The 26301-nt window shown below is 38.3% G+C and overlaps 1 non-coding gene across 1 annotated transcript; it reads right to left on the reverse strand.

Moving 5' to 3' along the window:
• Positions 1 to 18981: 18981 nt before the first annotated feature.
• LOC122229001 lies at positions 18982 to 19089 on the reverse strand. Its single transcript, XR_006206875.1, has one exon. It is a non-coding gene; the product is annotated as a U6 spliceosomal RNA (small nuclear RNA).
• Between the last annotated feature and the right edge of the window lie 7212 nt (positions 19090 to 26301).

The raw sequence follows: 26301 nt of genomic DNA on the forward strand, positions 1-26301 counted from the left end.
ACACTGGAGATGGGACATCCTTTTTTTTTTTTTTTTTTTTTTTTTGCATGTCACATTTTACCCTAAGCGTAAGTGTGACTTTTACTTACTTTCCCACAGATAACTGACATCAGGTAAGAACTCCTTCTGAAGATTGTCTCATGAATCATCTTCTACCGTAAGACTAACTTATTGCATTTTCAAGAGACAGACACTCGTGGTGTCTCACTGGGAACCCCTCTGCCACAATCCAAGCTGCTCCCACAGGTCACAGGAAACTTCTCCCCAAGACGATTATATTTCAGAACCCCAATATAATAAGACGACAAGAGGTTAAAATAAAATAAGAAGTCACCATGTGTTCAACATTTATGATATACTAGAGAAGTAATTTCATCTTTTTAACACTTGAAGAATGGATATTACTCTCCACCTTCCAACAAATGGGAAACTATAGCTCAAGGAACTTAATAGTTTGCTCAAGGTCACATAAGACTCAAGTTTGGTCAACTCTATAGTCAATATCTACAAATACATCACCCCACTTTCTTATAAATTATAGAGATCATAAGGTACTACTGAAGAAGGAAACTTGCAAATCTATCTTTGTATAGTCTTTTAATAAAAATAGAACACCTCTCATGAGTTTATCTTCCTTTTATGACATGTTGGTTTGAATTCCCATTACCTAGTGAAAACAAAAAGGTCTAAAAATACTTTGAAAAGTTTATAACCCTATTAAAAAGCAAGGTGTTATTATTAATTTGTAAGGTTTAATGGTCCTTGCATAAAGCATATTTTTATTATTTGTTTTATTGGATATTATTAAAGAATTATTTATACAATGATCCCAAATCTACATTGTTAGTGAAAGAAAATAATATGGATTTTCTGATTACTTTGCACATATTATGAGGAGAGCTATGAACTATGCACACTCCAAAGCTGATTGCTTCGAGATCCTTTATGCAAAATACTCAAGGACTATGTACATGATTTATACTGAATTAAGTCTGTAGAAACCTCTTGCTGTTGATAAAACAGAGCAGTAACCTGGCTCTGTTTCAAGAATACCACATATTCATCTACATTGTGAATATATAGTGAGTTAATTCTTATGAATGCATGTATAAAACATTATAAATTACCTATTATTATTTTACTAATAAATTATGCTAGTGACTTAAGTGGGGGCATAGTTAAAATAATATTAGCTACTATTTATTAATGATAGTCTATGTGCCAAGAGGTATATTAGATGTTTTATCTACATCATCTCATGGTATTTTTTCTCTTGGTAACTCTCAGAGGTTGAATGTAGAGGCTCAAAGACGTTAAGTTATGTACTCGGAGCCACACATCTAGAAGTTGTGTAATACAGACAATGGGAATCCAGGACTATCCACATTTGAAATTCCTTCCACTTGGGCAGACAGCCTCAGAGTTCCTCTTAAGCCAAAGCATGAACCAACATCAATAATGCTCACTCCACCCACAGGTTTGACATTTATGATTTTTTGACCCTCTTGGCATTTCGTTGTCCCCTCCTGGAAACTATGCAGAGTGAAGGCTCCTCCCCTCCACTACAGGTATTATTTCCTTTCATCCACATCTCCCTCTTCTGAACCTCAACCTGATGCATGTAAGCCTGTACTTAAGGTTACCCAAGGCTAGTGAAAGATATAGGATAATTTGGGCATGTTAAACTGAAATCACTTTGTTGCAGTTTCTTAGAGATTATCTGGTCTAATGGACAGCTGACTAGAATAGCCTGGCCAGAGGCACTGCCCCTGAAACGGAGTGAAATTGTAAGTCATATGTCAGACTCTAAGCTGTCAGAGCAGAAGGGATCTTAAGAAATTGTTTTATAATGTGTTTTTAGGAGTGAGTATCTTGAGTACTTCTGAGATGAATGGATGGCCCCAAGTAATTTAGCAGAGAGGCAAAGTTGCGAATCGATCCCTCAGACTTTCAGACTTACATTCTTCATTCCACTGAGTATTTACATTTTTGTATATTAAAAAATCAAGGATGTGCCAGGAAAATATAAAAATACATATGTATCCGCCATCCAAAATGCCCCCAGTCCTGTATCCTAAGCCATACTTTCTACCCCAGATATAACTGCACAATTAGAAAAAGAGAGAAAAGTGTATTTCTATATGGAGAAATGTATAAACTATATGGTAACTACCATAAGAAACCTGAACAAAGGATATTCATGGGCCTTTCACCAAAGCATGAAGGATAAATAAATACAGATAAAGCTGCACAGTCTCTAATTGTGCCTAAATTCATTAAATGTTGATTTTTCTCCTAAAGGAAGTGGGGGCATAGCAGATTTTAAATACTATTATAATTTCTTTGCTCTTCTCCCATACAATCTTCCCTTGTTATTTTTGCCTAGAACTCTATTTCCATTTTTTTTTTAATTTTCTTAAATGGCTGTGTTGATGTTGATTTTTTTTACCACTTTGAGTAAATTTCACCATTCTTTGCTCATCTTTTTTTTTTCCTGCTTGTCGTATTTGGATCCACTTGTATTCCCAACGAAGTGTTTTTTCAATTTGTTTTCAGTAAGTTGAGATTTGTCAATATTTGAAACTAGTTTGCTTGAACACTGACTCGACATCTATCGGTCGTGATAGTTTACATCTCTTCAGGTAATATTTTAATATTTCCATGCCATGTGTCTTTAATATTTGCATGCAATGTGCGCCCAGGTCATGACAAGTCAGAATGGGCAGCAGCCACGACACGCGAGATTCATGCTACTGTGCCGGGGTGGGGGCGGGGGGCTCTCTTAACTCTTGTATGTTGGGGAGATCCAGTGTGTCCTAAAGAAGTTAAAGGACAGTGGTCAGGATAATCTGAGGCTCAGGCTGGTTAGGAAATACTTGAACATCTAACATCTGGTATGGCCGCACCAGCACAGGCAGAAAGAGTGCTTCCCAGGCAACTTCTGTCCATCTGGTTCTTTCCCCTTGCTGCAACCTTGGTTTTTATCTTTAACGTTTTTTGTCATTTTCAACGTTCATCAGTTTTCCCATGATGTGTCTAAGTGAGGGACATTTTTTTTTATCTTGTTTACTACTCGGAGTGTATTTTCCATCTGTTAGATACCTGTCTTTCAATTCTAGAAAATGTACCATTTTGAATATTGTCTCTCTGCTTTGAATATTGTCTCATCCTTTCCTTCTGGAACTTCTATCAGGTGTGTGTTGGCTCTTCTAAATAGACACTCAGTGTTCCTATTCTTCTTCTTCATAGTTGTCATGTTTTTACCAATATTTAAAGCATTCAAGGTAAATATTCATTACCACTGTCCACCTCCCCAGTTTGCTTTTTTGGCTCAGCCAAGAGTTTCTCCCTTCAATTAACGTTTTTCTAATTTCAAGACCTTTTTTATTGTCAGAATTTCCGATAAGATCTTTTTCCCTCTCTCTCTCTATTTTGATTCCTTATTTATATTTGTAGATATTATTTTCTTTCCTACTATGTGAAAATTTCATAAATATCTATTTTAAAATCATTTTGAAATTGCTCTATCACTTTTAATTATCTTCTTGATTATGTAGATAGCGGCTCTGCTTCTCCAGGTTAAAATTCTAATTGGCACAGAACAGCAGGTGCCAAAGTTAAAAAAAAATAAAGAATAAATAGTCACAAATTAACTTTCATCTGAGAACTGAGAAAAGATCAACGTGATTTGATTTCAAGGACGGAATGTACAGGTTCTGTTCCACGTGATCACTCTGCAAATATGCATTCCAGACAGTTTTATACCTACCCCGATCTTCCAGGTGGTGAGTGAGAGCATCTCAGGACTCTCTCTCCCACCTGCACCACAGCTTAGCATCCTAACTCTTATATCCCCCTCCCTAGTCTAGTCTCCAAAGAGCCGGGGTGGCTTTTAATAACTGAAAATCAGGTCACATCAATCCCTTTTCCAAACCAATGGCTTTTCATCAATAATGATTTAAAAATATCTGCAATGTTTTCTGTCTGCACTCAGTGCTTTTGAAACTTTCAATGTCAACTGAATTACCTGAGAATCACTTGAGAATCTTGTGGAGGTGCAGATTTTGACTCTGCAGGTCTGAGGTGGGGCCCGAAATTCTGCATATTTTACAAGCTTTCAGGTGACGTTTACCTTGCCAGGTATGCTGGATTGTAATTCCGTGTAATCTGTCTTTAGCCTTCCTTCCCTACCGAATTTCAAACTCTTCACCTCCGACTCAGTGCCTTGGTCTTTAAGAAGACTGAGATTGTGACAACCTTGGACTTGGACTTGGGATCAATTTCTGGTCTATTCCTTCACTTCCTTCTGGGTTCTGCTCTGACTTGGCCTGTTCCCACAGTCCTTCTCTGAATAGCTCACCTAATACACCCCCCACTCTTTACTACATCATTCTTTTGTTTGTTTCTCTTCATAGTGAGACAGGGAAGCCAAGGGGAACCCAGGAGAGAAAAAGCTGTGTTTCTCCTTTGCTTCTTTTCTGGCTTCTATTCTTGCCAGGACCTGCACTGCCCTCCCAACTCTACACATAGCCTTGTAATGCAAATAACCTATGTCCTCCCTGTAAGAGACAAGGAGTTAATGATTCTCTGGAATAAATAACATAAGGAAGGACCAGGTGAGAATGACCAGAGGAAGTTATCATATGCATATTCTAGACCATCTGTGCTAGATATCTCCAAGCTAAGGTCCCCTGGCTCCAAGGAATAATCCCTGGGCCACCATGTTTGTTCTCACTGGTTCCTGGATGCCTGAGAAGATGTGGGCACCAGATCACCATCCTCAGTAAAAACCCTTACACCCTGAACAAAAAAGGAGGCTTCCTCTTTTCCTTTCTGAGTCTCCTGGATGTTCCATTTATATATCTATATCTATCTATCTATCTATATATCTATATATATATATATAGATATATAGATAGATAGATAGATATAGATATAGATATATATATATATCTTCCTATCTTCCTTAAACTCTGCTTTAGGAAGATGGCTCACATTTGACTCTCTCCTGCTGGCTCACATTTGATTTCCACCTTGCATGAAGGCAAGGACCCTCTTGGCTGCTCTTGTGGGCTCTCCTCCCTCCCTGGATCCTTGGACCAGGTCTGCTGTCATCGATAGCACTCATCATTAATTTACGGTATGTATGAATATATATATATATATATATATATATATATATATATATATGCTTTCTATAAGTATATATATATATATATATATGCTTTCTATAAGTATATATATAAATTACAGATATAATATTAATATGTAAAATATATATAATATGTATTTCCTTAATAATTTGTTTGCCTTATTAAACCATGTATTCCATTAAAATACGTATTCAAATTTTTTACTCCTATGTTTACTAGATAATAAACACTTTGAAGTTCTAGAACTTGACTGTCTCTCATGAATAGAATTGCACTTAGCAAATCTAATGTGAAAAAATAACCATTTTGTGGAAGTACTGAATGCAAGCACTTTGTGATCATACTTGTATAGCCAGCTCCTCGTTCCAACGTGGGGAAATTCCAGAGGCCGTACTGACTTTTACTTTAAGTGAACACCTGTCCTGGACTTAGCAGGTGTGTTAGGGAGAACTCTAAGGCAGTCCCCCAAATTTCTGGCCCTTGAGGCACACATACTCTCTTCCGGTTATTCAGTCAAGCACTAACCTAGGGGCTGCGGTGAAAAGATTTTATAGATGTGATTAACATCGCAAATCAGGGGCTTCTGGGTGGCTCAGTCAGTTAAGCGTCTTACTCTTGATTTCAACTCAGGTCATGATCTCATGGTTCATGGGTTCAAACCCCACCTTGGGATTCTCTCTCTCTCTCTCTCTCTCTGCCCCTCCCCAACTCATGCTCGCATGCTCTCTCTCAAAATAAAGAAACCTTAAAACAATCTCAAGTCAGTTGACTTTTAGATAAGGATATTATCTTCCAGTGGACCTAACACTGGAAAGTCCAGTGGACCTAACACTGCCCTTAATATCGACAGGCTCTTTAAGAGAGAAATTTGAAGCATAAGAGGAATCCAGCATAAGGAAGATTTTATGTTTCTGTGTTTGAAGAGGGAGAAGGTCATGTGGCAACAGGTGGTTCATATACACAGTAAAGACTGAGAAACATTGATTTATAGAATATATGTGCGATAAGAATCAAGGGGTGAGGGATATCCTGGAAATCCATCTGGCCTTGCTGGAATAACTGAAATCCATGTTAGTCACTAAGTCTGGGGAAACTTGGAGTTGTAATACATGAGGGAGAGCGGCTTTCACTATATCTATAATTGTTTTTTTAATGTAAGTAAATAGATAAAGAAGGGCTACATAAGAAATTTGGGGGGGGGGAATATAGCATTCATTAATTCTAAATGCAGATGTCATGCATATTTCGTTATTTAAAAATTAAAGCACAACCTTATTTTAAATAAAAATTGATGTATACAAACTAATTTATGAAACCTATAAACTTAGCTTCACCGACTGGGATAAAAAGAACCTCCCTGACTTCCTTATGGCAGAATACAATAACTCCAAATCCCAGCTGTGAGAATCAGATGCCTGTGTGTCCCCTGCTATGCCAATTTCCAGTAAAACTGAAATTTAGATGAGCACCTTTGAGATCAGAGGAAGCCACAGTCACTTCTCAGTGCTACTATTGTTGTTACTGTTGTCCTAATATCTGAACAGGGGAGAAACATAAGCAACAGATAGGTTAGCTGAAGCAAATAAAAAAGCAACAGCTACCTTAATTGTGGTGGTCAAGAAAGATCTTCTGAAGGTATGTCATCTGAGTTGAGAACAAGAAGATAAGAAGGATATCTTCAATGTTCTGAAAAAAAGTGTTCTTGGCAGAAATAAAGACAAATACAACTGCTCTGATGGGGGAAGGAGCTGAACCTGTTCCAGTTTTGGAAATTTTCGGTGATTTCATTCACCTTGCCCCATCCCCTTTCTGGGGCAGCACAGCATGGTCAGGAGAAAGTAGCTTAAGTCTCCATTCTTTCCCTCTGGATGAAAGGAGCAGACTGGAATTTTTTAGTATGTTCTAGTCTCCCTTGGGACTGCCAGGGTACTGATTCCAGTCTCACCTGACTTGGAGGTCAGATAGGAAAAGTGGCATAGCTGGTGGAAGCCGTGGCAGGCAGTGATGGGTAGCACATTGTGTGGAAACTGTGGAGAGACTAAACCTACAGATATATGAAGGCAAGGGACTATGGCAGAGAAATGCGTTAGAACACATTTCTAAGGCCCGGAAGAGCTGAGGTAAAATTCTTCGAGAAATTAAGGCATTGAAAAGCAATCATGTATATGGTGGGGAAGAGGGAAGTAAACCCCCAGTTATAAAGTCAGTAAGTCCTGGGGAAGTAATGTAAAACACAGTGACTATAGTTAACATTATTGTTTTGCATATTTGAAACTTACTGCAACAGTGGATCTTAAAAGATATCACAAGAAAAGAATGTAACTATGTATGATAACAGATGTTAACTAATTGTGGTGACCATTTTGTAATATACAAATGTCATATCTTTATGTTTTACTCCCCAAATATGTCAATTATACCTCAATTAAAAACAAAACGGAACACGGGCACCTGGGTGCCTCAATGAGTTAAGTGTCTGGCTTTTGATTTCGGCTCAGGTCCCGATCTCACAGTTTGTGGGATCGAGCTCCATGCGGACAGCACAGAGCCTGCTTGGGATTCTCTCTCTCCCTCTCTCTCTCTCTGCCCCTCCCCTGCTTGCGCTCTCACTCTCTCTCTCTCAAAATAACTAAGTAAACATTAAAAAAAACACAATGTCCTTCTCTTCACATTGATTTTGTTTTGTGTTCTAAAGCAGAAACCATCACTGAAGAAACACATGCATGAGATTTAGTAAAGAAAAGTTTTAAAACAACTGTCTCAAACATGCTAAACGAGAACACAAAGAACTGAAAGAAATATGGGAAAATGGCCTATCATCAAAAAACAATATCAAAAAGGAGATATAAATTATTTAAAAAATTGGAGCTTAAAAACATCAATTTATGGGACAGATTCAGGCCAGCTGGCAGACACATGATGGGCATTGTAGGAGAATAAAGACAGAGCTGGAGAAATTATTTGAAAACATAATGGCTGAAAACTTCCCAAATTTGAGGAAATACATAGATATACAAATCCAAGAAGCTCAACAACTTCTACTTAGGTAAACCCAGAGATCCACACCAGTACACATTTTAATCAAACTGTTGAAAGTCAAAGATAAGTTGAGAAGTTTGATAGCTAGATAAAAATGGACTATAATTGCATTAAACTTAAGGATGACCTCAATCCAAAGTAGTAATGGAAAATACTATCGATGGGCAGAGCTTGGAACAGCACAAGTGGTCATATGTCTTGTGTGGGAGGAGAAATATCCAGATACTAGAATATATATGAATTCATGAGCAGTGGCCAATGAGCTGGTCAACTGACCAAGTGCCTTTATAGGGAACAATCAGACAATTAAGGACAAGGAAGTCTGAGGTGGAGACATGAGAGTGGGCAAAAAGTATGAAGGCCTTTGTATCACATGTTAATGCCCAGCAGGGAGCATCTACCATGGAAAAGGGACTCAGCCACAATCTGACAAAATGTTTCACCCAGCTGGCATCATCCAGCCTCTGACAGTGGGCATCCAGTGCTGGCATAATAGCAACAAGAGTAAAACGGCCTTTTTGACAGAGATGGAAGTTATGGGTGGGTCTATTTGCCTGGATTCCTTCTGACCAAGGCTAATCTAGCTTTCTTCTACCTTGTTCTCAAGTATAATTTCTTCTTACAGTGATTGACATGGGACTATCCACTTCCTTCTGATTTTCCACCCTCTCCCAGGGCAAAGTGACCAGTCCTGTGAACGATTACAGAATAGATGAATATACAAGTTCACACTGTGTTTCTCTAAATAAGGCATCTTACAAGGGGATAAAGAAAATGTCATTGGGATTCAGGAAATGAGAATCCTTTTTTTTTTTTTTTTTTTTTTTTTTTTTTTTTTGCTAGAGGAAGCATAGTTGAGCTAGCAATTTAATTGGATATTCAAGAACTTGCAGACATATTGTATAAATTGACAATTGGATTTCATTTTTCAAATTCTCTACCCTGGCTCTGAGTTAGGGCATGACCAATGAGTATGTGTTCAAGCAATTCTGAGCTCATGATTGTAAGTGTTCTCAAAACATCAGATCTCGACAAAGTGTCTTCAGAGCTCTTTAACTTCAGGCAAAGGAAGTAATCAATTTCTTGGCATAAACAAGTGACCAGCAAACACTCAGTGAAACCCTCTGACTTCCCAAAATGGGAAAAAGTGATGACTCAGCACCTAGTCCCCAGTTTGGCTCTTCCTACTTTAAGTTGATCATTCCCTCAACTATTTAAAATCATGCTTCCAGGTGTCAAAGGCGTTAGGTTTTCCTTTTCCTTTTTAAAAACCTTGCGCGTGCAAGTGATTGCTGTCTGAATGGCCATGGAATATTTTCATATCATGACACTCTAAGAGCGGAGAAGGTCATTATATTTGAGACTGTCTACATGTATTAGTTTATCTGAATCAGACCCTTTCCAGTAAACCAATCAGTGTCCTTCCTCAGTGTCTTCCTACATTAATATTTGTCCAGTTCTGTGTGGAAATTTTCACTTTGTGGTAATGCTGTCGAGAGAGAAAGAGTTCCCCTTAGATGTGCATCCATACTGATTGTACTTCAGGAGAATAACTTCCAATTCAATAAATAAACTTTCCTGTCACAGCCAAAGCCATGACACGAAGTAAGCCATGGTTCTGAAGCTTATTAGCCCAAATGGGATTCCTGACTAAAAGGGGAACTGGCTTCAATACAGGCTTCCTGAAATTCATAGGCAGACGCAGACCCATAATTGGTTTTCCTATTTCCACCTGCCAACTGGACATCATTGGATGACTTAAAAGTGCTTATCTGATGCCTAATGAAAATTCAGTCATTATCACCTCTCTGCTCCCTGCCTCCCCGTATGCAAAGAGCCAGCAAATCTCCCCATACTATACCACTTTCATTTTTAAATTCTCCCCTCCTTTCCACCCACACTACCTCTATCTTATTAGTCTATGGTTTTCTTTAGCAGCCTCATGTATCTTTCTGTTTCTGGCCTCTGTTCTTTCCTCTGCCCAGCTGACTGGATTCCGTTTCCAAAACAGTAATTGTTATATCGTTCCCAGTCTGGAAATGCTTAGATGGCGTCCAATCACCCATAACAACGAAGAACGGTCTAAAGGGCTCTTGGCAATGAGGCCTCATGCTGATTTACAGCCTCTGATCGGCTGGTTCTCACAAAACACTCTGCTTGAACAGGACAAGATGAATTTAGTGACCCAAATGTCTCTGATCGTTCCTGCCCCCGTTTCCCCATTTCTTTACATGTAGTGGTTTGCAGCTACCTTCCACTCTCCCTGTAATGTCTCATCTTTCAAAACATGAGATCTTTCCAGAATGGGAGATCTTCTCCAATACCCACACACATTCTTTCTCCTGTACTACAGTGGCCATTTGCATTTATTAGTAGAGGGGTCGCCACATTTCTTTGAGACGGAAGGAAACTTTCCTGTGTGAACTGACGGCAGCTAGGACAATATGCAATACTTAGCCCTTGCTCTGTAAGTCCTTTTTGAGTTAATGAATAGATGAATAAAAGAATGATTGTCACCGACCACCGCCCTTCTCTCTTTTCCCCTCCTCTAACTCAAATGCAGAAACATGATAATAAATGCAAATCTTCAGTGGTATCTCCCTCGGGTCTCTGTACCTTCGTTCCAGCATGAGTTGCTAACTTCTTTTATCAGGATCCCGAGTCGACTTTTCATTTGGTCTCCAAATCACTTCGCCAACACTCCTGGCCACCTAAATGGACCTATTTATCTCACCAATTAAAAAGCCTTCCAGAGCACTTTTATAACATATTGAACAACGAAATTATCACATATGAATTACGCCACCAAGAATTGTAAGCATTTACAATTCTTTAATATTTGCTTCAAATGTTTAAAATTTGAAAAAAAAAAAGAACTAATTTTTAGAAAGGAAGTAAATTCTAATTTCGCAGCATACCCTATGTCATTTTCCCTATACCCTTCCTATTTCTCAGCCCTGGTCATCAGAAGCAATCTCTACCATCAACCCACTTTTATAGCTTTACTCACACACACACACACACACACACACACATACACACACATACACACACACACACACACACACACACTAATTTTCGAAAAGGATGCATTGCATTGGTTTAACAAATTCGCACATTGAATGTGTGTGAGTGTTTATTTATATAAATGTGATCACTGCATACATCTTGCTGCATTCAAAATATGCTTGGATACTTATCTTTGTAAACCTATCAAGATAAATGTTTTCTATTATCTGATATATAGATACTATATTGTATTTAACATTAATGCTTATTTATTTTTCAGAGAGAGACAGACAGAGTACAAACAGGGGAGGGGCAGAAGGAGAGGGAGACACAGAATCCAAAGCAGGCTCTGGGCTCTGAGCTGTCAGCACAGAGCCTGCCCTAGTGCTCAAACTCATGAACCATAAGATCATGACCTGAGCCAAAGTCGGACATTTTAACTGACTGAGCCACCCAGGTGCCCCTATTTAACATAATATCTAATTGTATTTAATTTGCCTTTTTGAAGAATGTTTTGGTCATATAGTCTCTTTTCTGTTTGCAATTATTGCTTTAATAAACATCCAAGCACTTGTACTGGGAGTTTATACTTATATATACACTCCTTGTGTATATATACAAATATATTCTTTATATAGTATGTATAATCTTTATACACACACACATACACACACACACACACACGCACACAGAGTGGGGGAGGGGCAGAGAGAGGGAAAGAGAGAATCCCAAGCAAGCTCTACACTGTCAGCACAGAGCCCAATGCAGGGCTCGAACTCACAAACCATGAGATCATGACCTGAGCTGAAATCCAGAGTTGGGCACTCAGTGGACTAAGCCACCAGATGCTCCACTTACTCAAATTTTATTCTAATTTACATTCCCATCAAAAATTGTGAATATTATATACATACTAAATTGATTTTCCTAATTGACCATATTTCCTGTCATTTGCTTATGGCATCTTTTTGTGACTATTTTTGTTGCTATAAAATGCTAATTTTTTATGAAATCAGACTAAACAATATTTCCTTGAATAGAGATTTTTCTTTTTACTTTCTTCTTGAAGAATATATTCCTTACTTGATGTCGTAAATATGCTCTCTTTTATTCCTTCCAATAATTTTGATACTTCTCCTTCCATATTTTGCTGTTGAATCATCTTTTTGTTTTGTCTTGTTTTGCTTATAGCATGGATTGGGTAAATATTTTTATTTAGAATTATAATATCATATTCATCACGTGCCATATCCGTTTTGGAGAGATGTCCTTAAATCCTTGAATTCTTATTAAAACTTACTTACTTTATGTAAATTTTTAAATTGACATGCTTTAATTGATATATAAAGTGTGTTCCAAAAGACACATATTAAATGTACAGTTTGATTAATTTTTAGCACCACTCTGATCAAAAAATAGAGCAGAATACAGAAGTCTAGTAATACAGAAGTCCTCATCAAACCCTCTGAATGTGACTATTCACACACAATGTAAATATTTCATAACTTATAACATTAAACATACCTATAAACACAACTCATATAAATGAGTTAAACCCAACTATTAACAAGGAGATTCCCAGATTGCAAAAAAATAAAACCAAGTCAAAATTAGTTACGTATATTATATATATGTATATAATGTATGTATAAATTAGCTTAAATTACATATATCAAAAATAATAAATTATTTGTGTGTAAGGTTATTAAACAAGGAAAAATCTGGTGTATTCTAACCAAAATGAAGCTGCTATAATAATGCTAATATGAGAAATAGGAATTAAGGGGGTGCCTGGGTGGCTCAGTTGGTTGAGTGCGTCTTGATTTCACCTCAGGTAATGATCTCACAGTTATTGGGTTTGAACCCCGTGGAGGGCTCCACACTGACAGTGCAGAGCCTGCTTGGCTCTCTGTCTCTCCCTCTCTCTCTGCCCCTCTCCTGCTTGTGCTCTCCGTCTCTCTTAAAATAAATAAACTTTTTAAAAAAAAATTTTTTTAAAGGAAATGGAAATTAAGAAAACAAATGAATATACCAAAATTTACTTACCTGCCTTTGTGCTGATAACCATTTGGGTTATTTCCACTTTGGACTAACATAAACATTGCAGCTATGAGTGTAGACATACAGTGAAGCCTTGATTTGTGAGCATAATTCATTCCGGAAACATCCAAAGCACTTGTATATCAAAGCAAAATTCAAGATCCATTGGCTCAGTTGTGATCATGTGACATTTGGCATCACATACTATTTGTATTGCAAGATATCTCTCACTTATCAAGTTAAAATTTAGGGACCCCTGGGTGGCTCAGTCGGTTAAGCATCCAACTGGCTCAGGTCATGATCTCACGGCTCATGGGTTCGAGTCCCATAATCGGGCTCTGTGCTGACAGCTCAGAGCTTGGAACACGCTTCCGATTCTGTGTCTCCCTCTGTCTCTGCCCCTCCCCCACTCACGCTCTGTCTCTCTCTTTCTCAAAAATAAACATTTAAAAAAATAAAAACAAATTTATTAGAAATGTTTGCTTGTCTCGCAGAACACTCACAGAACAAGTTATTCACATACCAAGGTTTTACTGTATAGATACACCCATCCGTCTCTATATATCTTTTCATGAATATGTGCGGGCCGTTCTTTTGGGTACATACTTTGAGCTGGAACTTCTGACCATACAGTATGCAAGCATTGAACTTTAGTGGATACTGCAAAACAGATTTCCAAGGGACTGTACCAATTTACACTCCCACAAGCAATATGAGACCCTTTTCGTACTAAAGAACTATTTTAGTATTAAAGAATTGTTTTGGTTTTGTTTTCAATTATAGTCATTCTGATACATAGGTGATAGCATCTGATTATAGTATAGTTTTTATTTCTATGATAGCTAATCATGTACAGCACATTTTCATGCTTACTAGCAATTGTAGCAGACTTTTTAGCGAGTGACTTTTAAGTCTTTTTCTCAATTTTAAAATTGCACTGTCTGCCTTTTTTTAGTGACTGCTAGAAATCCAGGACTCTCGGAAGGAGGTTGATTCTCACAGCCTTAAGAATATGTTCTGAGGAGCACAGAGTCTTAATTTTACTACAATCAAATCTACCAGTCATTTCCTTTATAATCAGAGCTTTACATGTCCTATTTAAGAAAACTTTGTCTACTCGAAGATGATAAAAATATCCTCATATGTAATCTTCTATAGACTTTATTGTGTTACCTTTCATATTAGAGTTACAATCCACCTCAAACTAATTTCCATGCATGGTGTAAAACAGAGGTTTGGATCATTTTTTCTATATAGATATTTTATTGACATAACATTATTCGTTAGACAATCTACTCCTTTCTCCTTCATTGTTCTATTTGCGTACTTTTTTACATTAATACCATACTGCCTCCCTTACTATAATATAATAAATGCTGACATCTACAAAGGTAGGTTGCCTAACTTGTTTTTCTCCAAGATTAATTTCACCTTCCTTGCTCTTCTTTAGTTCCATATACATTTTAAAATCATTGTGAAATTTTTCACCAAAAAAAAAAAAAATTCAGCTTAGATTTTAGTTGAAATTGTAATAAATCAATGGCCTGACTTTTAGGAAGCCCTACCAATATTTCATTGAGCCTTTAATCCCTAAACATGAAATGTCATTCCTTTTATTTAGATGTTCTGTAATTCCCCTCAGTAATATTTTATAGTTCTTTGTGTCAATGTCTTCCAAATCTCTTCTAGATTTATTTCTAGAGTTGCTTTATGGTACTATTAGTGATATCCATTTTTAAAATTTTATCTTTCGATTATTTGTGGCAATATATGTTTACAAAGTATATAAAGTATTGAGAGTAAATCCAGTGACCTTACTGAATTTACTCAATTACTAATAATTTATCTTTAGCCTTTTTTGGATTTTCTAAGTACACAATCCCATCATGAATAGGTGCTAAGTTATATCAAATGCACTTTCCACAACTGTTAAAATGATCAAACAGGGGCGCCTGGGTGGCTCAGTCAATTAAGCATCCGACTTAGGCTCAGGTCATGATCTCACAGTCCGTGGGTTCAAGCCCTGCATCAGGCTCTGTGCTGCCAGCTCGGAGCCTGGAACCTGCTTTGGATTCTGTGTCTCCCTCTCTCTCTGCCCTGCTTGTGCTCTGTCTCTCAAAAATAAGTAAACATTAATTTTTTTAATGATCAAATAAATTTCTCATTTTTATGGTGAATTACACGTTTCATTTTCAAATGTTAAGCCTACTTTGTATTCCTGGACTAAAACTCATTTATTTTTGATGTATTATCCTATTAGTATATCTCTGGATTTTTTTTTTTTTTTTTTTTTGCACCAGGGTTTTTTACATGTTTATGAGAAAAATTAGCTAGTAATTTTGTCTTGTAATATTTTGAAAGGCTTTAGTTTCAAGTTTATTCTGGACTTTGAAAAGGATTTGGGTAGTTTTCTCCCATTAATTATGAATTAAATTTATATCATAGATCTAGGACTATTCAGAGTTTCTATTTTTTCTCAGGTGTGTTTTGTTAAATTGCATTTTCCTAAGATTTCTTTTATTTCTTCTGTTTTTTCAAGTTGATTTACATAGAGTTGTTTACAATATCTTTGTATTAACTTTTCATGTATGTGTTTTCCATTATGGGGGATTTGTGCATTAAACACTTTTTCTTGGTTAGTCTTGCCAGTAGTTTGTCAAAATTATTAGTCTTTTCTTTTTTTTTTTTTTTTTTAATTTTTTTTCAATGTTTTTTATTTATTTTTGGGACAGAGAGAGACAGAGCATGAACGGGGGAGGGGCAGAGAGAGAGGGAGACACAGAATCGGAAACAGGCTCCAGGCTCCGAGCCATCAGCCCAGAGCCTGACGCGGGGCTCGAACTCACGGACCGCAAGATCGTGACCTGGCTGAAGTCGGACGCTTAACCGACTGCGCCACCCAGGCGCCCCAGTCAAAATTATTAGTCTTTTCAAGTGATCAACCCTTTCATTTGTTGAATTTCTCAATTGTGCATTTTTGTCTTTTTATAATTTTCTGCCCTCTATTTTCTTTAAAATTAATTTGATCCTTTTTTTACTAGATGATTAATATTGCTGCTCTCCCTTGTTTTATTCTAAAAAAAAAAATGAAGCTACTGTCTTTCTTTTACTTCTACAGTATTTGATTTTTTAGCTTGATCAATGTGTGGCAAATGGAATAAAGGGTCTTTCTAAAATGTCTGTGTTCTATTCCCTGGAATCTGTGAATATGTTACCGTACATGGCAAAAAAGGAGACTAAGCATGTGATTAAGTTAGAGGATTCAAAGTGGGGAGCTTTTCCTGGGTTATCTGTGTGAGCTCAAAGAAATCAAAAGTGTCCTTAGAAGGGAAAGACGATGGCCAGAGAGTCAGACAAGGAAATGTGGAAAGCAGAGGGAGAAAATGGAGATTTCAAGATGCTACTTTAGTTGGCTCTGAAGATGAAGAAAAGAGCCATGAGCCAAAAAAAAAAAAAATGCATGTAGCCTTGAGAGCTGGAAAAAGGCAAGAAAGTGTACTCTCCTCAAGGTATCTGAAATACATCAAACCCGCTGACACCGTGATTTTAGCCTAGTGAGAACAATTTTAAACTTCTGACCTCCAGATTTGGTGACAATAAATTGGTGGCTTTGAATCACTAAGCTTGTGGGTATTTGTTACAAGCAGCGATGGGAAACTAGTATCACATATTTGAACTTTTTTTGGTTACAGTGTCATTTGAACCTCACTTTTCCCAGCTAGATTCAATGTTTTCCTCCTTAGCTACATCCTCAGTGGTTTCTTCCAGATGGGTCGATGGATAATAAGCTTTCATAGACTTTGTATCTCTTACATGCCTTGACTTTATTCTGACACCTTTCCGGCAGTATAATGGCATAGCTAGTCTAAGCACTCTCAAGTTGGATACCTTAAAGATGACAGTTTATTGACTTTATTTTTTTTTAATGATAAAAAGCCAGTTGTCAATCTAATTGCTATTACTTTGAGTAAAATCTGTCTTCTTCCCCCTCTCGTAGATATTTAAAGTTATTTTCTATTTATCCTAGGTATCAGTGGAGATTTCCTCTTCCCTTTTTTAAGGTAAGTCTACGTATGTCATTTAACATAAAAATACATTTTTAGCTACCCTTCCTTTTTGTTTGGGAGACATAAGGAAGATTTTCCTTATTCTGTCTCATTCATTTGGACCTAGAAGACTTTAGAGATATTTAAATGAGAAATGGAACACCGGTATTAAGACTTCTTGAAATATGACACTTCGAATGAAATCGCACCCCCTATTGATTTTAGCACAGTTGTGCACTCTTTGCATTGTTTTGAAAATTTCTTAGTAAGTCCTAGTCTGTCCCGATCTTACTTTCCCTCTTTATCACTTTTCCTAAGGCTCTGAATACCTTAATATCCACGTAAAATACAAGATAATGTGTCAGTTTAGCCATCCTAATACATTTCTATAAATTATGTCAACAGCGGCAGGGTTCTTATTTTATGCTACACTTGATTATTAAGGAAGAACATAAAGAAGATAGAAGAATGTAAACAAAATGCTAGTTAGATACATTAATTCAGTTTTCTGAAGTTCTTTGGTAAAAGGTGGATAGTGCATGTATCTTTGCAAGATCATTTTCTATAGTTAAGTAAACTAATTAAGTAAAAATAATTTTTCATAATTATCAGGACCATCATGGATGTGTGTATGTGCGGGCACGCACATGCGCGCACACACACACACACACACACTCTCTCTCTCTCTCTCTCCCTTTCCCATGAAATGCAAATTTTCTTGTTAAAAATGAAATGAAAGCTCCCTACATTCCACAGTACTACAGGAATAATTTTGTTTCAAGGTTACGAGTTTTGGGGCCCCTGGGTAGCTCCATCAGCTTCGACGGTCAAGCTTCCGACTTCGGCTCAGGTCATGATCTCAGGTTTCATGATTTCGGGCCCCACATCAGGGTCTGTGCTGACAGGTCAGAGCCTGGAGCCTGCTTCAGATTCTGTGTCTCCCTCTCTCTCTGCCCCTTCCCCACTCTCACTCTTCCTGTCTCTCTCAAAAATAAATAAATGTTAATTTAAAAAAAAAAACTTACAAGTTTTGTATTTTTCTCTTTTGAAAAGGGGCAAGTCGTATGGCATCAATATGTGTAAACAGCTTATGGGACTAATTCAAAGATATCTTAGGTGAAAATGACAGAAACTGTTCACTGTGGCAATTGCCAAACACATTGAGAAGGCAGAAAGAAGGTGTTGATCCTGAGAACCTCCTCGAAGCTAGGCTGCTTCCTCAGGCTCCCAGGCCCTCGCTCAGCTAGGAACTGAACTCTGAAATGCTCCCGCCTTCTCTGCCAGTCGCAGCACCAAAACCTTTATTTGTGTGGTTGTCAATAGTTGCCACAGAGGAAGCAATCTGTACTGATCCAAGCAAGAAACAATACAAAACTCTTGGCCCATGGAATTAGTTAACTAAGTTACAGTTCAATCCCAGCGTCACCAGTACCTCGTCTCAGTTTCCCCTTCACGAGAATGAAGATAGCAAATATAACTGCCTCTTGCAATAATTATAAGGAATAAATGAGACAGCATGTATGCAAATGGGCCAGATGTGAGATGTGGCCTGCAGATACAGTACGTAAAGAACTAAGCACTAAATTTAAACTCAAACTTGACTTAAATTTAACTTTGAACTTAGATTGTCCGAATCTAAGACATGCATGGCATCTTATCATTTATAATCTGTAGGACAGTAGATAATTGTTCACTGTTACGACACTATTCTCATGAATCTATGTGTCATCCCTGCGCAGGGACCATGCCATTCTTCGCTGTGTCATTCCAATTTTAGTCACGTGTGCTGCCAAAGCGAGCACACAACAGTACTCTCGATGAGCATAAACCCTTAACGGGTTTTCCAAGAATTCTTTCCATCGTATAAGATTCCACATGGAGAGAAGGTTTGGGGATGCATATGGCATTGTGCAGGCAACGTGCAGAACTGCGAAAGCCAGCCAGGGAACACAGACGGTGGAGAGGGTCGGTATCAAGCCTGAGAGTGTCCCTCAGATCAGGTAGAGGGGAAATCATGTGCTTTTGCTTCCGATAGACTAATTCTTGTCCCAGCACGAATATACAAGCCACTTAGCAAATTTATTTTAATTCAAACCTTAATGGCATTCAGAGCAACATTCTACAGAAGTTAACAGCTCTCCTGACAAGCAGCAGCAGATTGTGTGGCCCTAATATGCAGCTAAGTATTTTGAGCTACTCAGACATCTGGCCCCAGTGAAACAGCTGGAAAAGCAGAACTATTAACCTTTTGTTTGCAGTGAGAGCTTTCCCTATAGATGCCAAAACATGGTGGTAGACTCGGAAATACCTCGTAGTGATTCAGACAGCTCTTCTAATGGCAGGTGATGGTGTCGTGCCTTCTTTCCCTCCTTGTTGGGAAAGAAAATATTGTCTAGTTTGTCACCTATTTGATCTGTGTTATTTTACGTACACCTGTTACGCTGAGCTCACCACACGCAGGCAGAGAAAGGCTTTATAGACCAAAACAGTCTACCATGTCTAAAATCAAAGAAGCAGTTGGGATGCCTGGGTGGTTCAACTGGTTAAGTGTCTGAAGCTTGATTTCAGTTCAGGCCATGATCTCACAGTCCGTGGGTGTGAGCCCCACTTCGGGCTCTCACACTCACCTCTCAGAGCCTGCTTGGGATTCTCTCTCTCCCCTCTCTCTCTGACTCTCCCCTGCATGTGCACTCTCTCTCTCTCTGTCAAAATAAATAAATACACAGGAAAAAGGTTAAAATAAATAAAATCGAAGCAGCCGTGTCTTTAGCCAGTGAGGACATTTGTTGAAAGGGAAATTAAAGCAACATAGTATCAGAAGTGCAGGTCACAGAACTAAATATCTAATGAGACCGGGGCTCCTGGGTGGCTCAGTTGGTTAGGCATCCGGCTTCGGCTCAGGTCATGATCTCGCGATCCGTGAGTTCAAGCCCCGCGTCGGGCTCTGTGCTGACAGCTCAGAGCCTGGAGCCTGTTTCAGATTCTGTGTCTCCCTCTCTCTCTGACCCTCCCCTGTTCATGCTCTGTCTCTCCCTGTCTCAAAAATAAATAAACGTTAAAAAAAATGTTTAAAAAAATATCTAATGAGAGTTAATCAGATATATGTCAGTTCTTTATTATTTATTCATTCTCATTTTGTAATGTTCACTGAAACTTTGTTTATAGAACAAAGTGGAACATGGAGAGCTCGTGTAAGTTGTCCCGAAAAACACACTTAGAACACCACCATTATGAAGTTGGAACCCACACAGTCCCCATGGACCTTCCACACAACCCCCTAAATACACCAGATTGTAGTTTTTGCCCAGAAGTTTTTCAATTCTGATTAAATTTTAAAATGTTCCACATAAACTCCATCGTGGTAGTTTTTCCAGAAATGCCAGGTTCCAGATCTTTCTGGATACTTTGTGTGTCTCAGGGGTTACTTGCTTCAGAAAAAGATAGAGTTAAATAAATGACGGTATCTACCGCAACCTCTTAGGTGGAAAGGCCCTTGTGTGTAATAGAGCTGCTCACATAAATTTTAAGTGGCCAGTAACAACAGGAATGCAAAAATGATAAAGGAAAGCGTCAGAGCAAAATACATTAGTAGTGGCAGATAGTGACAAAATTTAACAAATGGAGACTTAAAGTTAATGATATTTTTTTTCAAGTAAAAACAGGGGAAAAAGGAAATCCATCACAATATTTTAAAAGATTTTAATCAGAGTTTTGAAAACTATCTATGACTGTAGGTCTGAGAAAGGATTCCTGGAAGAAGAGAGGGCAGGAGAAGAAGGCATCTCGGATTATGACAATGGCTTGAGGAAATAAGCCAGTAGACTGGATAACGGATTTGGATTTGGAGGGTACAGAAGTAGACATATCAGAGGGGACTCTAAGGGTTCTAGTTTGCCTAGCAGGGTGACTGGTAGTGTTATCCATTTATCGCAGAACATGGGAAGAGGACCTTGCATGAAGGGAAGTCCTTGAGTTCACTTGGAGACCTAAAAATCTTGAAGTACATTTGAGACACCCAACTGGGGATGTCCAGCAATCAACTACATATGAGTGTGTTACATAGAAAACTATCTTATAATAACTTATTTGAAGCATCTTGCACAATTAAGATTGCATAAAGAAAGAAAGCCAAAACAAGGGAAAGATCAAGACAGAGATACTTTATTTCATGCTATGCCAAGTAACATTTTTCCAACTCCCAAAAAACACCAGTCCCTTAGAGTTTGTTGTAAGTGGGCCCCTTAGAGTTGTTCAATGTGACAACCTTCGATAGAGGTTTGAGGACCGATGATGAAGGGAGAGAAGGATTCGCTTGTCAAGTGAGCACATGTAAAGACAAATAAGAGGCAAACATGGGCCTTACATGGCAGTGGTAGAGAAGAGAATATTTCAAGATGGGCAACATTAGAAGTTACAACTGTGGTTGGGGCTTCAGCGATGGTGATGATTTAAAAGGAAGGACATTGAACTTGGCAACACGAAAGTCATGAGAGTTCTTGACAAAAACCATCTCAGCAGAATTACAGAGGTGGAAACCAGATTGGAGTGGTTGAAGGGGTGAGAAGAGTTTAACTCTCAAACCTCATCACACACTGAATTCTCTAGTGACATCTATCCCACTGCAGTGAACCTATATCTGTCACAGCCTTTCAAATGAAAGGTGAGTCCATTGATATGAGGACCCTATCTGATCCATCTTTGCACACCAGTCTCGCTGTAGCAATTGGAGCGGTCCTCCCAAATCATAAATCAGATGAGCTCCCTACTAAAACCCTCCACTGGTTCCCAGTCTACCGAGACATAATGACAGGGTTTGCATGACTCCAAGACCCTCTATCGGCCATTCCCTTGATCTCTCTGGCTCTGTCTTCTACTACTCTCTCCTCGGCCATTCACCAAATGACCATGAACTCCTCACTCTTCCACCAAATGCTAAGCACATTGTTCCCTCCTCACTTACTATTCCTTCTACCTCATGGGCTCTTCTCCTAGACACCCTTGTGGTTAGTTTCCTGGCTTATTCCTGGTCTTCATTCAAACATCACCTTTTCTGAGAGTCTTTCCCGGACAACCCATCTGAAAGGTGGCTTCCTCACCATCCTATAACAGTAGTCTCTATCCTCTTTCCCATTTTATATAATTGTTTCTTTAGTACTTAACACTTTCAAGCAAACTCTAATTTATTTGTCCTATTTTGCGTCTTCTCCATTAGAACATGAGTTCAACGAGTGTAGGAATTTCACATGAGTTTTACTGCTATTTCCGCAGCTCCAAAAGAGTATTCTGCACAGGAAACCACTCAATAATTATTTGTTGAATGAATGAAAAATTCTAGTGCCTAATACTGTGCTCTCTACATAATTGACAGTTGATAAATTAATGAGTACACCTTCGTATTATGACCAAATTACACTGTTAATTGCCAACATTGTATTGAATGAAAGGATGCAACTGATTCCTTTTTCAAAACTGTCTGCTTGCCATTAGTTTTTGATATTTATCTTTAACTCATCAAAATTGCATTATAGTCATTATGGTAAAATTCTTTGAAGCAATTTGGAACTGCAGGGTTTCGTTGGCCATCCATATCAATCTTGAAATTAGATTGATGTAATGCTGCCCACTCATTTGAGTCTAATGCTTTTCCTGGAGCCTCGGAGTAAAGAATATGTTTGGGTTTTATATATATATATAAATTATATATATATATATATAAATTTTATATATATATATATATATATATATATATATATATATATATATTAATTTCTCAAGTACAAGCACTAAACATATGGATTGTACAAGCCTGAAATCTTTTTGTTTTTAATCCCATTCTAAGTGTGAGCCTGGCTTCACTGAGCAGAAAGAATAGATAATGCCGTAGTTCGGACTTGACTAAGAGAGTGGCCTAAACAATTCGGTGGAAATGTTCCATGGCATCTTTATGTCCTTTACTGATGTTTATTTCAAATTGAGTCGCTTATTGCTCCAAAAATTTCAGCTTAACATGGTTTCATATCATCTTTCTCCCCAAAGAAGATAAAGACCAGGTTGTTGAGCCATATCTCCATTGGCTTCATAAATTTATGACTTGTCACCAAGTATAAGTACGTGAAAATTGTCATAATGACAGAGATTAGTCTGTCCAGGGCAGAGGTAAGATCTTGATGCAAAACTTCTAAGCAGAATAAACAATTTCCTCTGAGGAGCTCGGTGAATGTTTTTAAGAAATATGGCTCACTGGTGACACTGTCACAAGAACAGCAAGCTGTGTTTTTTGGGAGAAAAAAAATTCATTTCATGATGACAAGTATGAGGTACAGCAGCCACTGTTCCCCTGAGGCCCAAACACCACAGAAAATGTGTATGGAGACGACCCGGCATGGCCAAAGACCGTGTTGTAGGTTTCATGTCAAAAGCAAAAAAAAAAAAAAAAAGAAGAAGAAGAAGAAAATAGTAAATTCATTCCTCTGAGACATATTTCTACTTCTTTGTCTTTCATCTTATCCCAACTAAGATAACCTCACTTTTTTTTTCAATATATGAAATTTATTGTCAAATTGGTTTCCATACAACATCCAGTGCTCATCCCAAAAGGTGCCCTCCTCAATACCCATCATCACCGACCCTCCCCTCCCTCCCACCCCCCATCAACCCTCAGTTCGTTCTCAGTTTTTAAGAGTCTCTTATGCTTTGACTCTCTCCCACTCTAACCTCTTTTTTTTTCCTTCCCCTCCCCCATGGGTTTCTGTTAAGTTTCTCAGGATCCACATAAGAGTGAAAACATATGGTATCTGTCTTTCTCTGTATGGCTTATTTCACTTATCATCACACTCTCCAGTTACATCCACGTTGCTACAAAACGCCATATTTCATTCTTTCTCATTGCCACGTAGTACTCCATTGTGTATGTAAACCACAATTTCTTTATCCATTCATCAGTTGATGGACATTTAAGCTCTTTCCATAATTTGGCAATTGTTGAAAGTGCTGCTATAAACATTGGGGTGCATTTGCCCCTATGCATCAGTACTCCTGTATCCCTTGGGTAAATTCCTAGCAGTGCTATTGCTGGGTCATAGGGTAGGTCTATTTTTAATTTTTTGAGGAACCTCCACACTGTTTTCCAGAGTGGCTGTACCAGTTTGCATTCCCACCAACAGATACTAACATCACTTTTTTAATTCATTAGCATTCGTGCTAAACCCCTTTCAGAGCCTTAAGATGAAAGAGGCAAAATTGTACTCTGATTCCTCCAAATTGTATAAACAGAGCAAGTGGGGATTCCTTACCCTTTAGCATAACAGAGACAATATCATAAACATCACCTTCCATAGATTTTTTTTTTTTATGGAAACAGCTGCATGGTCAGCTTGGAAATCTCCATGGTGTGGCCACTGCACTCACGTTTTCCAGCACAAAGCTCTGGTAGATCAGCTTGTTCAGGCTGGATCCAGTCCTCAAAGCCCAGGTGTATTTACAAACATCCTTTTCAGACAAATGGCTTAAGGGAGAAGGGTGTTGTGGTGCTGTCTTTTGCTTGCTCTAAGGCCCATTTGGTTGTAAACTGACATCACTTAGGTGTGTTTCGCCATAAGAAACCTTTTCCCAGATGAAAGGCATTTGCCAAAGACCTCTGTGCCCTGCTTAACTAGAACCATAGTGTGAGTCCAGGCTGCAGAGTCTGAGAAACCTCGCAAAGCTGGTGTGGCCAGTTACTATCTGTGTCACACTGGGCAAGTTACGTGAACTCACCGGGCTTCACTGTATTTCATGTGAAGTAGGAATAACTAATAATTTCTACTTTATAAGGTAGTTATGACAAGTAGTTGAGTGACTGGAAAGTTCGCGGTTCAAGTAATATGTGACAAGGGAGTCAAGAACACTCAAGGGGGAAAGGAAGGTTTCTTCAGTCAGTGGTGCTGGGAAAACTGGACATCCACTTGCAGAAAAACAAAACTGGATCCCTATCTTATACCACCCATGAAAATTAACTCGAAATGGGTTAAAGACTTAAACATAAGACCTGAAACCATTAAGCGCTTAGAAGAAAAGATAGAGGGAAAGTTTCCTAATATTTGTCTTGGCAACAAGTTTTGTGGACATGATATCAGAACACAAGCAATAAAATTAAAAAAAATTAATAAGTGAGACTGCCACAAGCTAAAAATCTTCTGTACAGCAAAGGAAATTATCAACAAAATGAAAAGGCAACCTATGGCATGGGAGAAACTATTTGTAAATCATTTATCTGATAAGGGATTAATATCCAAAATATAGAAAGAACTCATATAACTCAATAACAATGAACAATCTGGCTTTAGGACAGAGGACCTAAATAGACATTTTTCCAAAAAGGACATCCAAATGGCCAACAGGCACATCAAAGATGCCCAACACCACTCATAATCAGGGAAATACAAATCAAAATCACAGAGAGATAACACCTCACACCTGTCAGACATGGCTGTCACGAAAAACAAGAGTTGGGGGGCATGGGTTGTCCAGTTGGTTGAGTAACCAACTCTTGGATTTCAGCTCAGGTAGTGATCTCATGATTCATGGGTTTGAGCCCCGTGTCCTGCTCTGCACTGACAGTATTGGAGCTTGCCTGGGATTCTCTCTCTCCTCTCTCTTCCCTCCTCCATGTCTCTTTCTCAAAATAAATAAATAAACTTAAAAAAAAAGAAAAAAAGGAAAAACAAGAGATAACAAGTGTTGGCCAGGATGTGGAGAAAAGATATTCCCTAGGTATTGTCTGTTGGTTTGCAAACTCCTAGGGAGCTTCCCAGGTGAAATAGGAAACTGGCCCCATAGACAGAGGGCAGGCAGAGGCCAAAGAAAGAGGCAGGCCACTCCAGACTGGTAGGTAGCAGTACTAATAAGTAAAGGAACTCATGTTCAAGGTTGGGTTTGGGTTGCTGCAAGATGAGTAGATCTCTACACCTACCTGCCAAATTGTAAACATTTATATACAGCTTTTACCTGGGTTCAGTCATATATACCATCAAGAT

The sequence above is a fragment of the Panthera leo genome, chromosome C1, assembly GCF_018350215.1.
Source record: "Panthera leo isolate Ple1 chromosome C1, P.leo_Ple1_pat1.1, whole genome shotgun sequence".
Lineage (NCBI taxonomy): Eukaryota > Metazoa > Chordata > Mammalia > Carnivora > Felidae > Panthera > Panthera leo.